Below are 18832 nucleotides of genomic sequence, written 5' to 3' on the forward strand. Positions count from 1 at the left end.
ACCTGCCAATAAGATAAAGATGAGTACCCAAATCTCCCCAGTAGCTCCACCTGGATGGATGAAGGAAGACTTGGTTAGAATGCTAGAACTTATTAAGGAAAATTATCATAGGTCATTAATACCTTAATGTTAGTTTTCTAAACTTTTATCAAATTTCTAGCTGCCCTAGGTACTTAGAAAAGAGAAATATTAATGGTTGCGGGGAGAGCGAACAGGTTGGGGAAGTACATAAAAAGGTGCAATTTGATCTAGTTTGATGTATGCTTCGAAAAAGAAGTAGGATTTGGAGAGACAGAAGGAACACATGACAACATGCCAAGGAAGAAAACTGTCCTAAGTCAGACTGAGGCTAAGCGTTAGGGTCACAGATGCAAAGTATGAAAAGTGATGCTGGAGAAACAAAGTGCTGGAGAAACAAAGTGGGCTTAAGGCAGTCAGAGTAACATGAATTTAAGACTACAGGAACTAGGGCCCCACAGAGGAGGGAAATATTTCAGAACAAGGTCTGGGGAGCTATCAAATGTAGCGTCTGTAAAAGAGATAGATCCAGTTGAAGGGGTTAGAATCAGAGAAAACAGAAAAAACCTATCGTGGTAGTTAGGAGAAACATTGTCTCTCTTGCTTCTGCAAGTCTTCTATCAGCTTTTGTTCTGGATGATCTTTTCGAGGATTCTGGATAGCCCACAGACTTGGAAGACAATGTCTCCCTCTGGGGCAAAGGGCTGATTTGTTTTCTGTCCAGGAAAATGAAAAGAACAACTCCCTCTGGGGCAAAGATGAGGCAAGGTTTGCTAGAGCTTCTTGTAGAGAATGGGATTTTCTGAGCTCAGGGTTCCCTGCCTGTGACACAAACCCACTAAGTCAGTAGCATCCACCTGGGCATTTCCCAGTGGGACTTAGGGGCTATGGGGAATCAATGTGAACATGAAAGTACTGCCACCTGCTAGGCTGTGAGTAATAAAGTCCTCTGTCTGACTTAGGATTGTTGTGTCTTCCATCAGCATCCATGAAACTGTGGCAGGGTAACTTGTTAGCTTGTGATCGGGATAAAATCTCAAACTCCTCAGTTCTTGAAAAACCACCACCAGACTGGTGTCTCAGTGTAGCAGATTTGCAAGATACAGGTCAACCAGTGAAAATCAAATGTTTTTCTATATATTAGCAGCAGCTCGTTAGAAAATTCTATTTAAAACTTTATTCCATTTACAGAGTAAAAAAGCATACAACACTTAGGAAAACATTTAACAGAAGATATTTTAAAACACCAATCTGAAAATTATAAAACATAATGTAGAGACATACCATGTTCATGAATTGGAAGAATAAATATTACTAAGGTGTCAATTATTCCAAATTGATCTATAGCAACAGTTTTCTATCTCTGTTCTCAGGGCTCCTTTGACACTTTCAAAATAACTGAACATCCCAAAAAGCTTCAATTTATGTGGGTTATATAAATTTTACCACTTAAAATGAAAAAAATATTTTAAATGATCACTCATTAAATGCTAACATATTATAAAAATTCATTCTTCCTAAAATAAATTTTAAGTGAAAATATTTGCATTGTTTTATATTTCTGCAAATATTTTTAATATTTAACATAATATAAGATAGCTGGATTTTCCTACCTGCTTCTGTATCTAATCTATTACAATATCCCATATTACATAGCCTCTGGAAAACTCACTGTAAACTCCTGAGAGAATAGGAGCAAGAAAGCAAATAATGCCTTAGTATTATGAAAACAGTTTTGATCTGGTAAATGTCAGGGTTTCCAGATTCAAGACAATGCAAACTGTAACCCCACTGGGCTTTAAAAAATAAATATGGCAAGCTGATTCTATCATTTATATGGAAATACAAAGGGCCTACAAACATCAAAAAACAGTTCAGAAAATGAACAAATTTGGAAGATTTACAGAATTTGATTTTAAGACTTACTTTCAAAACTATAGTATTCAAGACAGCATGGTTCTAGCATAAGGAGATCAACAAATAGATCAACAGAACAGGCTAATAATTACCACAAAGCAGCGGAGATATAGTTGATTGATTTTTTATTAAAAGGTGCCGAAACATTCCAAAAGGGGAAAAGAGCCTTCTCAAAAAATAATGCTGGAACTAGACATCAGTATGAGAAAGAAAAAAAAAAAAAAAGAACCTGGATCCTTACCTCACACTACACACAACTCAAAAGTTAATCACAAACCTAAATGTAAAAGTTAAAACTATAAAGCTTCTAGAAGAAATCACAGGAAAATATCTTTCTAACTTGGGGATAGGGAAAGATTTCTTAAATAGCACACGGAAATCAACCATATAAAAACAGATGAACTAGACTTCAAAATAAACAACTCCTGCTCAAAGACATTTTGAAAATTAACAGACTAGCCACAGATGGGAAGAAAAAATGCAGTGTATGTGTGACAAAAGACTGATATCCAAGATATGTAAAGAATTACAACTCAATAAGGGAAAAACCCAGTAAACAAATGGGCAAAATATTTAACAGACATTTCACTAAGGAAAATATACAGGTAGCCAATGTGTGCACTAAAAACCATTCACCATCATTAGTCATCAAGGAAATGCAAATGAAAAACACAGTGAGATACCACGATACACTCCTAAGGAAGATAAATATTCAAAGGACTGACAATATCATATGTTGGCACAGATATGGAGCAACCAGAACTCTCTCATCCACTCTTAGTGGCAGAGTCAAATAGTAAAATCACTTTAGAAAAAGGTCTGACAGTTACTTACCAACCTAACCAAACACCTACCTTACTACACAGCAATTCCACCCTTAGGTGTTTACCCAACAGAAGTGAAAGCATATGTCCACGCAAAGACTAGAAACAATCCCTTGGTATTCAACAGATGAATGGATAAACAAACTGGTGGATTATACAAAGGAATACTCCTCAACAATGAAAAGGAATGAACTACTTATTCAGATGATAGTATGAATGAATCTCAAAAACAGTACAGAGAGTAAAAGAAGCCTTATAAAAAAGGTATACACTGCATGTACGATTCCATTTATACAAAGTCTTAGAATAGGGAAAACTAATCATGAAAAGAGCAGAAGAGCAGTTTTCTCTGGGGTAGAAAGTAGGATTAAGTGGGAAAAGGCATGAAGAGACCTCCTAGGTAACATGTATACATTTCTCAAAATTCAAAGGGCACATGTAAGAAGTGTGCTTTTCAGTGCATGTAAAATTTACATTTAAGTGATAAGCCAATATTGACTCTACGTAGTGATATGTATGCTAAAGCATTTACAGGTAAAAACATACTGATGATGTAGCCTCTTAGTCTGAAAAGCATCAAGAAACCGGGATGGATTGATGGATGAACACTGTAGTTCCAAGGTAGAAAAACCACTATGAGATTTGTTAGGAAAATGAAATTATTCATAAATAGAGACTAAATTATACTCCATAACCACTTTGGGGAATAATTAGGGACAAAGTAATCAAAGTGAAAGGAACATGCCAACCCAAACTAGTAGTTCCTCCATCTCAGTACCAGGCAAAAAGCCCCTTGTTATTGTTATACGATCTAATATAATCAAGTCCTTGGCTACAATTCATTTTCAGTTTTCATTTGTTCAACTGTCTCCAAGAGCCATTTCAGAAAAAAATCATAAAAATATCATTTTTATTTTTAAAAAAGCTGCCACACACAATAAAATTCCAGCTGCTGTAAAACATGAGTTTTTTAAAAATATAAACACTATATTTTAACTTGAAAACCAGAAGCCTTTCTGACCTCCTAACTTTCCTTTGAAAATGAAAATAATCCTCCCTCTGATCACTTTGCTGTTGAAGACCACAAATATTTCAGTCTTATCCATCAGAAACGCATTTCCACAAAAAAAAACTGAATTTTAGATTCAGTGCTACAAATGGCATGTAAAAGTTCCCTCCCCTCTCTGCCCCGCCCCCGCATACATCACAGTCACACACACACACACACACACACAGACCCTCACGATCATTTACACACAAGCCCAAGTTAAAACGCAAACCTTAATGGCAAAATAATTGTGCCATTATACTTAGTGCTTAAATTATTCCCAATAAGAAGCAAAAGCAACACGTTACTAACATCCACTTACCCTGAATGCATTTATTCCTACAGATATTAGAATTAAATATCTGTGTGTGTTCTAGGACTAGTGAACTTTAAAAGGGGTAAGTCAAAAGAAAAGAGATCCGTATTACCATTGTCATTTAGCCTCTCCACATTTATTTCCTCTCAACCTGCTTTTCACAGTTTCAGAAACCCAAATTCTCAACCCATCATGCACCAGCCTGTAAACTAACTTAAATAATCCCTGGTTTTAGAACTTGAACAGTAGAAGGGTAAAGCATGTGGGAGTGAAAGTCTGCAGTTTAAAAATAGGCCTATGTGCACAGTCCAAAGTCAGCTTGCAAGAGAGGAACTATGAAGAATTTCTAATACTGCCTGAACCAACATCTAGAAGAAGTTGGATCTCTTTTTCCAAACTTCTCTTGCCTATTTTCTTTTTTAAAGAACTGAATGAAAGGCCAGTCGGCCTGCCAGAAGTCTAGGAATAGACTGTCTTCATATTTGCCATAGACGTATCTGAAGTCTTGAAGGCATTTCTCCATTTTTCAGGGATGTGTCTGATTTATATTCAGAAATTCACACCATTTTCCTCTGTCTCGGTGAAAAAGCTTTTACGCTCTTATTTTATTGCTCCCAAGTTAGTTTCAAAAATCCACTGTAATTATATGCTGAAGGAAAAACATTCTCCCCTCCTGCAAAATCATCTTACGATTTCCTTACCTATCTGGTATACGAACATGTGAATACCCCTGACTGAATGTATCCCTGTACATTTCCCACCTCTTTAGACCCAGACTTCCTAACCACAAGCCTCTCAAATCTGAAGGCTAAGAGTGAGAGTGTTTGGCTCAGCTGTTTTAGTCCTATAGAGGCTCTCTGTCTTACATCTAGATTTTTCAGTTCAACCGGTACACTGGGCACTGTGGTCCTAGCAAGTCTAAACAAAAAAAGGAGTCCCTTTAAGGTGTTTGGAATTAGATCCCGAGGCTCACTTGAGGTTTCCACATTCATTCTTCTGATTTATGGGTCTCATTACTGGGGATGGCTGAAATAGCTCTCTTCTTTCTCTCCACCAGTGGCTTCAAAGCACTGTACGCTTGGTTACCCAAGTACATTAAAACTAATTTAAATCATCTTAAGCACCAGTGTGCTCAACAAACCAGAAAAGACCCTGGAATCCAAAATATATGGTCACATTTTATACTTAACGGGACACAAAGTAGCAAATCCATCAACATAATGGTATGGCTTGTTATGGGCACAGGCAAGACATTTCTTAAACATTGTACTACCTAATTCTGCCTTTTAAAGATGAAATTCACATCATCCTTCAGCTCCTGAAAGGCAAACTTAAATTAATGATGATCACTTATAAGGATAACTCCAAGTGACCGTGAATGTGTATGGCTGTGAGAAGATAAATGCCTGTATTTGTGTAAACCACAGGTAAAATTAACAAGCTGGCAGCATTTTCCATCTTCTCCTTGAAGCACTGTTATTTCAATGCACACCTCATGTCACTTCCTGAGCTTAAAAGGAAATGCTTTTTCTCCTGCTACACTTACACTAAACTGACATTCTCAACATAAAATAAAAATAGGAACAATTGAATTACTACCAGTTAAACAGTTTCTGGAATCAAAAGTATAACCAAAACACTTGACACTGCTTTTCTGTGCTAAAAATCATATCAAAATACGAAATTCAATAAAAATTGCTTCTTAATGTGCTATTAATAAATTATCAACTTGAAGAGCAGATATGCAAAATTGATCTTGTGTATTTATTATATAGCAACTATGTATGATTCCATATCTAGAAAAATATTCCACAACATTCACATTTTTGAAAAAAATGCTTGATTTAATGGGAAGAACTAGGTTTAAAAGTTATTCAAGTCGTTTTATTTCTGGCTTTGCTTAGGCAAATCACACTTTGGAGGATTTAGTTTCTCATCTGTAAAGGAGGTAGGTTAAGTTCATTTCCAATTTCATCTAGAATCTATAATCAATGGTCTTTTGCAGGCATTAATCTCTTTCAAATAATAGCTTTTAATGCTAAATATAATTCCATTACTAAATTCTTACTACTTTCATAAATATTGGCAAATTTCTATATACTTCCTTGTAGATAGTTATTACTGGTCTCCAAGAACTTTAGATACACCGTAAAACACTTCTCATTTAACAGTTACCACTTTGAGGAAGTGGAGAAGTCCAGGTATACCAAGGCCAAAGTAACTAGAATCCAAAGATAGAAACATTTCTAGGTTTCTAACTCTTTACCTAGGAATCAAGTTGAAAGAGCTCCCAATGGCCAAAGGTGGGATAATTTGAACAAAATAATGATCATATAACCAGAAGAATAAAATGAGGCTAAATTAACATAAATAAATGATTGAATAACTAAGTGGGGAAGAAGGGACAGACCCTTGATTTACAAATAACGTATGAAGATATGTCCCTGCTCCCTTCCCCCTCCAGAGAGACAGCTTAATTCCCCTTCCCTTGAGTGTGGATGGCATTCAGTGATTTGCCTCCAAAGCACAGAGTATGAAATGTGGAAACATTAATTATACAGTGGAAGAATCTGGCAGACAATACCTTAACCAAGTGGTCAGGATAAATATCACCAGTGATAATTCAAGTTCCTTTCTCAAACACTCTCATACGATGTGATGAAAAAGGCACTTTACCTTTGCAGTATTCTTCTCCCAAACCCATAATCCTAATCTAGTCATAAGAAAGCACTGATAAACCCAAATTTACAGACATCCTACAAAATACTTTCAAAAGTGTCCAGGGAAGACTGAAAAACTGTCGATTACAGGAGATTAAGGAGACATGACAACTGAGTGTGAAGTGTTATCCTGTCCTGGAACAGAAAAAGGACATTAATGGAAAAACTAGTGCAGTCAGAATGAAATCTATACAGTCTGTAACACTACACCAATGTGAGTTTTAGTTTCCACAAATGTACCATCATTATACAAAATGTAACATTAGAAGAAACTAGGTAAAGATAGGGGAACTTCCACTATTATCCTTGCAAGTTTTCTGAAAAACTAAAGTTATTCCAACTATAGTTTATTAATATTAATAAATCAAGATGTTCTTTAAACATTTAGAGTCAAATGTTTTACATGGTGACTCAGACTCCATGAAAACTCACTGAACTAAAATATGCCAATATGGGACTTCCCTGGTGGTCCAGTGGGTAAGACCCCATGCTCCCAATGCAGGGGGTCCAGGTTTGATCCCTGGTCAGGGAACTAGATCCCACATGCATGCCGCAACTAAGACCCGACACAGCCAAAATAAATAAATATATATTTTTAAAATATGCCAATAATCCAAGGAATTTTGAAATATGCTGAATAAAATAAACATCTTAACACCTCAAAGATATTCCCTAAAGAAAATTTTGAGATACATTCGTTGCTTTAAAGCACTGTTTCATGATAACTCACGATTTCATGGAATTATAAAGTAAGAAAAGCCTCCCATTTTCCATAAAGGAAAACTCTCCCCAATGCCAGATATCTACTAGGTACTGGACTTCCTCACCTTTAACTCCAGTTCTGAACTATAAAGGGAGGACTGAGAAAGGAATGCAGAAAATTGTCAAGTCAATGACCTCATGGAGAAAGTATCTTCCTGAAAGTCAAATAAGGGAGAACACTGAGACTGAACCTCGTGTGTAATCTGAGATTTCCCACAACACGAGGAGTCTGTCATTTGCGCCCTAGTCAGACATCTGCTTAGGCGATGCACTGAGTGATCTGTGCCCCCTTCCCTGCCTGTCTGCACAGGTGAGGGAAGTGGAGAACCCAGCGAATGGAGAGGTGAGCTGTGAGACGGACAGCCTGCCCTTCTGTCAACTGTAGGGCAAAGAAGAGTGCCCATCCCATGAGTCAAGTGGACAATCACAGAAAATGAGCAGGGCGGTGACAACGTTCTGTGTTTGCCCTAGTGTTTTCTTCTTCCTGGGCACCTAGAGGGACTACATTTCCCAGCCTTCCTTGAAGTTAGGTCAGGACCTTGTAGGTTCTCCCCAATGGACATGTGAGCGGAAATAACCCTCTAATTCTAGTTATAGGCAAGTAAGAGTGGGTGTGAGATAACAATATACTAAACCGAATGAGTTGTACACTTTAAAACTGGTGAATTGTGTGGCATGTTAATACTATCTTTAAAAAGATGTTACCGGGGGGTGGGGGGAACGTGGGTATGAGTCTCTAAGCTCTCTCTCCTGAACTCAGAGTTGGAAGCAAAGAACTACAAGATGAGGGGCTGCAGAGTGGAAGCAACTGGGCCTTTGATTCACTATTGGAGAAGAGCCAGCATGGTGAGCCACAAGTGCCACATTGGACTATGACATGAATGTGTTAAGCTATTGAGACTGTATTTGTTATTACAGCGAAACTATCCTCATTAATCCTCAACATCTATCCTCATTAATTAATCCTCATCATCTATCCTCATTAATGTAAAGACAGCTTAAGCTTCCTTGCTTAGTATCCTACTAAAGGTGGTTACTCATAGATACCACCAATGGACACTCATTCCTTACCCATCGCTCCACCCTGCCCCAAACCTCAGAGGACTGAAAGTAGACCATGCACCACTTCCTTCTTCCATCAACCTAGCCCCAACTCTCAACAGTGACTGAAAGAGAAGGAGAATTTTTTAGTCTAGTTTGGGATTGGAGTTTTAAAACTGAAAGAGACCCAAAAATCATGGACTCTGACCAAGATGGTAGATTTTAACAAAGCATAATTCTAAAATGGCAATTATGAAAAATAAAACCATTTATTGTTAAAGACTCCTCGATAAACCTATTTCCCTTAGCATCTCAGTCTCTGCTTTGTCCTGTATCTTGGCTCTACGTGTTTTTCTTTTAGACAATATAAGTTTATTGTCGATAAAAAGCATGGTTGCCAAATAGTAAATCAGGTCCCTAGACTCACACATAACACCAGACACTGACTATTTGGGTTTTTCTAAAACACATTTCTCCTAGATTTCAATAAAGGAGTTTCTTTGTTTTGTCCAACATGTTCCCATTCAGTTTTGGATAGAAAATGTTTAAATATGTCTAGAGAACCTAATTTAATCTTAGCTAGATATGAACATTAAAAATGGTTCACAATTTAATGAACATTAGCAGACACCTCTTTCAAAGAATCAGTGCACCATTAAAAATGTTTTCACCTAAAGTTTCCCAAATACCACACATGCATATATTTGGCCATCAGTAAAATCTGGATTATGAGCGCTCATGGTTATTTCCCATAACAACGGTCATATGACATGGCCTTCCACTGGAGAGCCAGAAAGCTGCCTTGGTCCTGGCTGAAGTGTCATGGCTCTGGACAAAAAAACACATGGAATGCCACATGAGCTTGTCCGCCTGAGGCACAGGCATGAGACCAGGCTGAAACCCTAAAAGTCAGCGACTATAAAACTGGACTGAGATATGCAAAGCTGACTCCCAGCTTCACACACATCTGTTTAAAATTCAAACAGCTTGTGCAAACCGTGGATCGGTATTCCAATAAAACTGCAGAGGGCTGTATTCATTTAAAAAGAAAATGAACGTATGTGCCCATGTCTTTGGGTTCAACATTTCCTGGGGAGAGTTGACAGGCCTACTAGGACTGAGATGCTTGTAAGCCTAGCAAAATGAACAAGGTGTGGGAACAGAAATCAGCCGGCTTTTGATTAGAAATCACCAGCATCCCCGGGCCCATGACACACCATGCAGGAGGCCAAGGCTGCAGACCCCCAGCAGCTTCACACAGATCATAAAACTTGGCGACACCAGCTCTGGGAACCCAAGAGCAGCCCTAAGTGCAAGTGAGCCATCACACACAAAACCCTGCTCTGAGGCAATGCCGATATATTGACAGGTATATCCAGAGAATTCTCAATTTCAGCAGAAGCAGCACCACCATAGCTGGGATGAAGGCGGTTACCTACCTGCTTTCACAGCACTTTCCCTGCCTTAACTCACTGAACTTCACAGTAAGACTGAAGAGTGACCGTGCTCATCTTCTGGCTGAAGAAACTTCATCAAAAGGTTCAATAACCTGCCCAGATTATAAAGCTAGGATGAGGCAAAGAAGAAACCTGACCCCAAGAGTTCTAAATCCAGAGCTTTTTCCCTAGACCAAAGCTCTCATACCCCACTTTCAGGACATTCAGGTGACAACATAGGTTCAAAGATATCTGCATGATCTTATACACAGAATAACTTCTATTCTTTGAGTGGCTGTCAAAAGGTAAGTAGTAGCATCTCGGTCTCTGTCTGGAAAAAACTGATTCCAGAAACAGTACACAACTCATCTATATGTTGGCTATCAAAATGTGTAAGTCAGTTAGTGATTATATATTCGTTAAAAATATATAGGACTCCAATTTTTTTTTTTTTTTAATGGTGGTAGTTGAGGATCCTGAATCCAGCCAGGTATATAAGCCCATGAGGTTAGATGATCTCCACTCCTAGCTTCGCAGTAAGGTTTCTGATTGTGCTTGTTTTAAAGCTGCATTAACTCGGTCTATCAAGCCCTCAAAATGGGGCTAGTTCAAACTGAGATGAAAAGTGTAAAACTACACACTGGTTTTCAAGACTTAACATAGAAAAGCTGCTGTAAGATCTCATTCTCTATTGATTACATGACATAAAGTTTTAGATATGTGGGGTTACACAAAGTGTATTACTGAACAATTTCATCTTTTTGCTTTTTAATGTGGCTACTAGGAAACTTAAAATTACATACGTGGCTCGCATCATATTACTACCGGACAGTGCTATCCTGAAGGCAGAATTCACCATCAAAACTGTCGCTACCAGAGATGGCATTAACAGGCCTCGCAGAACCTCTGCAAGGCTTTCCCTCCTTCCCTCCCAGCTGCCAGAGCCTTGCCAGCAGGGCACAGCCCTGCCTCCTTCAATAAAAGACCCCCTCCTTCTCCACAGTCCAGCCCACACCTCCCGGACTCTCAGATAAGCAGGGGCCTCACTCAATCTATGGGGCACGGCCTTCTCTCCTTCCTCTTCCCCCTCTCCTGTCATTGCTGCCACCTTTCCCAGTGCAGGAAAGACTGAGGGGTGTTTCAGGGATTTTTCAGTCTCTGAGACCAGGATGATTTTGTAAGTAAGTTCCAGCACATTTCCTTTTGTATGCCAATGGCCTACCAACTTTTATGATCATGTACCACATCAGAAATAAAGTTTAGCCTAACCCCCAATATATGGTTATTTACAAATTATAAACATGTTTACTGCATTAATATGTACATTATATATCAAATACAAATTTGGAAAGCTGAGATAAAGATGAAGTTAAGAATTTAAAAAAACATTTTGCTTTATCTTTTTTGTTCTCACCAAAAACATTTCAGTGACTGCAACGTGACCATCTGCTTCATTTTTGTTTTGTTTTGTTTTTGTGGTACGCGGGCCTCTCACTGTTGTGGCATCTCCCATTGCAGAGCACAGGCTCCGGACACGCAGGCTCAGTAGCCATGGCTCAAGGGCCTAGCCGTTCCGCGGCATGTGGGATCTTCCCGGACCAGGGCACAAACCCGGGTCCCCTGCATCGGCAGGTGGACTCTCAACCACTGCGCCACCAGGGAAGCCCCATTTTTGCTTTTTTTTTAAATCTTGGTTTAACACTTTTCCAATAGAGCAACTCAAAGGTCTAAGTTCAGTGTATTTCAATATTCAGCTTCAAGGTCTGGTTTAGCTAAAACAGACACCTGACAAAGACAGACCCAGAAAGAAACGTGCTTCCAAAAACCTCATGTTTCAGTCTCATACACTAATTACTCAAAGGCTTAAAAAAAAATTAAAATTAGTAGCTTTCTTTTTTCCCATCACTCGATTGGTCTTGCAAACTAATTGGAAGATGTTTTAATTCAGTTTGAAAACCTTTGGAAGATTTTGGTTTGTTTCCAAGGGTTAACTGTGCAGATATGAGTTTTATACATAAACACAACTACCGTTTTCACCAATGAAAATCACCTAACAATGGAAGTATTTCCATATACTTATTTTATCAATGTTCTCTCCACAATTAAGTATTTGCAGGGCAATAATACCATAGCCACGTACTACGTAAAAGGCCAGCAATTTTGAAATGCCCGTCTCTGAAAGAAAAATTCTTAATCCACATTCAACAACTCTCCTTTAAGTAATTTGCTCCAGTTACCAATTGTGGTACAAAAGATTACAATGATCACCACCCCATATCATTATAAAGTACAGTAAGATTTTTTTTTTTGGCCTTTTAAAATGGTATAGTCTGTAAATCTTTTCAGTTGGGTAGAGAGAAACTTCTATCAACGAAGTCAGCCCACCTGTGGGCAGAATGTACACTCTTCCCTCGAAATGCTCAGGCTGCACGCCCTGCCACTGACCATCTGGCATTTGGACCACATGAAGGCATCAGGGTCAGTCTGTATGCTGCTTATCAGTAAAGTTTAATTCCTATTTTTAGATACAAGTATGTATAAGTAGAAAGTCTTTTTTTTTCTTGCATCCTAATGGAAAGTCTTACACAAGTGAGGTACTCACACCTCAGACCTTGGAAAGAGCTGTTGTAGATATCACTGTGCCAGGCAAACATTTAACTGTTGCAACCACTTCTAACCCAGCTTGTTTTACTCTTCTAGTAGAGGCCAACAACACTGTTCTCTGGAAGAAACTTGGAGCATCTGTACCGCACCCCCAGAATCCTGCCGTGGTTCTGGTTCTGTCTTTCCTGCCAGTACTTGGCTGCACTGTAAGGAATGGGTTCAATTATGGTCATACACCTCCTCGTACTAAATAAACGCTCTTAGCCTCTTTCCACCAAGACAATTCCACCTGAAATCCTCCACTTCCAAACTCCTGATGGCCCTTTTGTTCTCATTACAAGAGACCTCTGGAATCTACCACTCCAGAATGGTGCCAGGTAACAGCACTACGGATCTTACCTTATTCAGAGCCATAGTGCTGGGTTTATAACCACATAGGTTTTTTTTTAAGTTTTTTCCTTTAACAACTCTATTTAATAAGAGGTCCAAGCGCTTTTCCTTTGGAACATTTAAAAAGATCTTCTAGAAAACAAGGTATAAATAAATACTGTGAACATGGAGTCTGAGTCAGAATCATCTGACCTTAACCCCCTTTTCGTCTCTACAACACATGACCCCCCAACCAGGTTTTCCCAAAATGTCGTTTCATTTATGTCGTATTCTCAACCTTGCTTGCATCCGATTCCCCTAATAGGAATACTCCATGTGAAACAGGCTCAGACCATTTTCTCCCTAAATTTCCTCCCCTGAGCAAGTGCGTACACATTTTCCCCCAACTAAAATGCCATTTCCTCTACTTTCAGCCTCTTGAATACCACCCATCCATCCAGCTGTGGCTAAAACCTGCCACCCAGCCTACCGCTCTCCTCCTAACACAATCCCCTAGGCTTCATGCTCTGCTTGTAGACCCCTTGTCTTCTCAAAAAGATCATAATGTACACTGTCTTGTCTTCTCCAATATATAGCATGGTACAGTGCATAAGTTAGGGCCACCCTATAAGTTGGGTTGATTTTTTATTAAACACAAAAATATAGTTTGTGTAATTATAGCTATATAACCAGGAACACACATTATCTGGGGTACTTCTTTTATTAAGTTAAAAAAAAGTTTTCTTGGCCAATTGTTAATTATGTTGGGAAGAGAATCAAAGCTGCCTATACAAGAGCTAAAAAGACTCTAGGCTCAATCCCACTACTTGAATGTACACCTAATTTCATCTGACGCAGGACTTCCTGCCATAAGGTTTTCAAGTTGAGACACAGAATGTCTGCTGTGCCATCACTATAGTGAATTTGCCAAGCACGCCCTCTAGGGCAGTGCTTCACAGCTATTTGGGGATCAGAGGCCTCTTTGAGGCTGAGGAAAGCTATGTAACCATCCCCATAAAAATACTCATACACAAAAGTGTATGACAATGCCAAGGGAAGGGGGGGGGGTCAGATGCCCCAAAGGCCTTGAACCCCAGTAAAAGTAGAAGAAGCCGCCTGGTTGGTTCTCCCAATGCCAAAGGGCCTGCAAGTCAGGTGACAGAAAGGGAGAGTATTAGCTGTACAGACGCCTTCCCAGAAATTTTTCTGTAATAAGCCAACTAATAAATTGGTGGGGTTTTTTCAAGGAAAAACAATTACCAGTATAGATGTTGAAACTACATACATCATGTCAATATCGAGGCATAGATTAAGGTATTCTTACCCTTCCTTGAAGTATTGGATATCTGCTTAGATGACTCCCGGGTTACAGAAATAATTTGAGGTCACCGTCCAGTGGTATCGACCTCCCACTGGCCTTGCCTCACCCAGTACTGGGCTGAAAAGGATGAGCATCTAACAGCCTCCCTGCATTTCTTCTTGTTGTCGTGCAATTGCTTTTCTCATCAGAGTAAACCATCCCTTTGGCATTTCTAACCCTCCCAGCTTCCACTGGCAACTGAACAAATCCCTGTTTTCCTTTTTAGACTGAAGATCAAAGCCCCTCCTGTGCTTTCTGGCTTTTTTCTCTCTCTCCCTTTTCTCTGTCTTCCTGTTTCAAAACCACATTGAGGAAAAGCACACATTAAATGTCATCCTCACCACCTGTGCTCCAGTCAGGATCAAAGTCCATTTCAGTTTTCCTTGGCAATCACTCCTAGATCATCTTCTTTGAAGCACTTTATAAACTATTTATATCAAAAGCCACTGAAAACCTAATTAACAAATCCTTGAAAAGGAAGTTCTGTTCAAGATCAGTCATATCGATAATAAGAAAGCCAATAACCCAATTAAAAAACATGGGTGAAAAAAAGATCCAAACAGACGTTTCACCAAAGAAGATATATGAATGGCAAGTAAGCGCACGAAAAAATGCTCAACATTTTTCTTTAGGAAAATTCACATTAAAACCAAAATAAGCAACCACTATACTCCTATTTAAAAGGCAGCAAGAAAAACTGACACTACCAAGTGCTGGTGAGGATGAGGAGCTACTGGAACTCACACTGCTGCTAGGAATACAAAACGGTAGAGTCACTGGAAAATAGTTTGTCAGCTTCTTATAAAACTAAACATCCCCTTACCAAATGACCCTCATCCAGCTGACATAGTCAAAAAGATGCCAATAGATGTGCCTGGCACAAATTTCTATCATTGTATTTATCACATTGCACTATACTCTTCTCTGTGTGCTTGCATATATAGTCAGCCCTCCATATCCAAGGGTTCCACAACTGTGGTTTCAACCAACCACGGATGGATCAGCAGAGGGTTGACTGTACTATAACATTTTACATAAGGGACCTGAGTATCCGAAGATTCTGGTCCTGGGACCAATCCCAGGGAAGTCTGAGGGATGCCTTCCAGTACACTGTGGATTCCTTATGGGTAACTATCCTGTCTTATATATCTTTTTATCCCCTGCTTATGTCTTAACACAAAGCTCGGTACCTGAGTGTTCACTGTTTGCTGAATAAATAAAAGAATGAATGATATTTACCACGTGCTCCATTCCAGACAAGGCACTGGGAATACAGACAATGGAAAAGATGTGGTCTCTGTCTTTAGAGAGCCATACAGCTAGAGGAACAGACTTGACCAGAAGAAATGGTGAACCCAAGACTGCAAATGACTGACCACTAGTTGTGTTAAGTGACGTGGTAGTAAAGAGTTCTCCATCATTCTTTCAGGTCAGACAGGCTTGGGTTCAAGGTCTGATTCTGGCTGACTAGCTGTCACTTTGGCAGGTTACTTGATGTTTCTGAAACAAATTTTCCTGATGTGCAAGAAGAGGGTGTTAATGATGGGGTTGTTGAAGGGCAGCCTGTCAGCTAGCAGATATCAATACGGTGCTACCATCATAAAACTGTTGAAATTCTTCCACAGCAGATGGCAAATAGATGCTGTCCTGAGCCTCCCGAGTGCCGTTCCCCCCATGACACTTCCCCAAGACCTCTCTATAATTCACTGCCAAAGGAATAACCTCCAGGACAGCAGGTGACCTTGGGGACCCTGCCTGCCCCACACCACAGCTGGCTCTGTTCCAATCGCTCTGTGCCTATGTTGTACAACAATGATTTAAACAACACCCGTTATGAGATCATGCATGCAAAACGCCAGATGTGTTGTAAACATTGTTCTCGATAAATGTTGGCTACTGAGAAAGTTCAAGGGAGGCTCTTAGGAATTGAATCATGCCCTACAATTCAAGGGGGATTTGATGAAGAAAACACCAGTGCAAAGCTGAAAAAGATTATGAGGGATGAGGGGTGGGATGAGAAGGAAGTAACAGACTGGGAGAGGAGACTGGGCCAGGAGGAGGGGGTACATGGGCTGGAAACTAATGAAAAGTAAGGTTGAGCAAGTAGTAGATGGGTCCATATCACAGAAGGCTCTGAAATGGGTTTAGGTTGGATGGAGTAGGAAGTGGTAAGTCACTCTCCTTTCAACTCCCAAAGCACCTGCAGCAAAACCTCTCCCATTACCTTTACCACAATGACACATTATTCTCTGTATGTATATATGCCTTCCACTGAACTGGGAGCTCCTTAACTGCAAGGAAGGCACTCTAATCACCACTGTGTTGGGAGAAGCGCTCTCTGGAGCTGGAGTCCACAATACCTACTGCTCCAAACACCTGGGTCCACACCTATCCTCAGATCCCCTGTGAACTCCCTCTAACTGACAGGCTTCCAACCCCCTACCTGCAGATCCTCATTAACTACTGATTATCACCTCCTTTTAGCAAGTACTCATGACCACAAATCCAAAGCTTATCCTTCAAGTAACCCTTGCTCATTTTCTTCCACGCCAGGGGATGAAGCCTCTATGAGTCTCTGTCCTCTGGTACCCACCATACTACCCACTACAGTACCTGGCCCTTGCCAGCCACTCCCAGACTCCAAAACCTGCCCCATCAGATCTCTGCTCTCTCCTCAATTCCTAGCCTACACTCCAGGATTCTACACCTAGCCTCCTTCCTCATCCTGTTTTCAGTCCCAATGTAAATCGCACACAAAACCAAGCTTTCATACCTGAAGCCTCAACTTTAAGCAACCATTATCAGCCTTTCCTCCGCCCAGGAGCTGCCTCTCCAAACCTGTTATCACCCTGCATTTGACAAGGACATACTAAACGGATGGTTAGCAAATTCCAACTTGGATTCCTGAAACAGAAACAATATGGGGCAAAAAAACAAAAATAGAATTTCACTCACTCCCTCAATTTAATTTAATTGCCCATGATTATATTATTATAGCCCCCCACAAATGTAACATGTAATTTCTCAATGATTTAGACAAGTCTGAGATTAGAATTGGTCAGCCAAAAATATACTTGATCTCAATTTTGGCTAGAAAAGACGTTTAACTTGGTGTTCTGGTATATTTGGCAATGCTCTTCAGGCTGCCAAGTTACAGGTGGTCACTGCAAGGGATGAGTCTAAAACTGCACTAAAGCTTATGACTTGAAACCCAAGAAGTAGCACACTCAAAACAGACACAATATTATTTTCATTTATAGCTATACAGCTACACTAATTCAGGCATATTAACGTATGTATCGATGGGCCTTCGACTCTCCCTTGTAAGAGCGGCTATGTTTTTCCTCCTGTCAGATGTCACTGGAGTAGAAGAAATAACTATGTGTCTGCCCTTTTCCTACCCCCAAATTACTAGCCCGCTCCTCCTCCCGCCCTGTGTAATAATAAACAGCACTTCAATTTTCCTTCATCAAACCCTGAAAGAGAAGAGAGGGATTATAACACACAAAAGCCAATTCAACCTCTGAATACACTCATCAGTACTCCAAAAGTACATGTCTGTGAGCGCTTAAGAACACCCAAATGAAACTGTTGAGCAAAATGAAGCAACAGGAGACGAGGCTTAACTAGGCTGGGGACAAAAAGACAAAGGGCAGGAAATGGAGGTACAGCCCAGAGCACAGGTGTCCCCGTCAGGGTGCCAAGGGGCAGACGGGGGGAAAGCTGCCCCAGAGGAGCCTGCAGGTCCCTCAGGCTCACTGTCTGCTTGGTTGGATGAGTTCCTTCTCCTCCCAGAAAAGGGAGGTTTTCATAAGACTTCTCATGCTATAAACGACAAGAATGCATGAATCACTCCAAAGACCTAGAGTATACTTATTCAACTGTGAGATGAGCTGCTTGCAGCACAGGGAAATTTAGGTTTATCCTCCAAATATTAGGTTTCTGATTTCTCAGAAGAAAAGCTCTTTAAACTAAATTAACTCGGATCACTACTTCTGGCAGAACAGAGGGTTAGATGTCTAGAGAAAATTTGCCAGAATCGGACAACGAAAATTGCTGGACAAAATACCAAACTATGGGTGAGCTGGCAGCAGAGTAAGAGAAACTCTCAGAGGCCAGACACAACCTGAGAGCATGAATCCGGGGAAATGAGTTGGCACCACAAGAGGTATTTGCCCTGAAGGGGTGTCTGCCATTTCTGGATGTCTAGATTATGGGTTTTAATGTGCTGTATGGGGCACAGGCACAAACCCAGTAACCAGAAGAGGTAAGAGGTCCATGTGAGACCAAACGGCAACACTTTCAGTAGTTGACCCAAGAAAGCCACCTTATAGAAAGACTACACAGATATATGTCCGTCTCGGCTTGGGCTTTGGGTATACATGAAGTTACAGTAACAAAAATAATCTGGGGTGAG

The 18832-nt window shown here is 40.1% G+C and overlaps 1 protein-coding gene across 8 annotated transcripts in view; it reads right to left on the reverse strand.

Moving 5' to 3' along the window:
- LTBP1 (latent transforming growth factor beta binding protein 1) overlaps window positions 1-18832 on the reverse strand; it is a 423263-nt gene that overhangs the window by 325340 nt on the left and 79091 nt on the right. The window lies entirely within an intron of this gene.

This window comes from Orcinus orca, chromosome 13, assembly GCF_937001465.1.
Source record: "Orcinus orca chromosome 13, mOrcOrc1.1, whole genome shotgun sequence".
Classification (NCBI taxonomy): Eukaryota; Metazoa; Chordata; class Mammalia; order Artiodactyla; family Delphinidae; genus Orcinus; species Orcinus orca.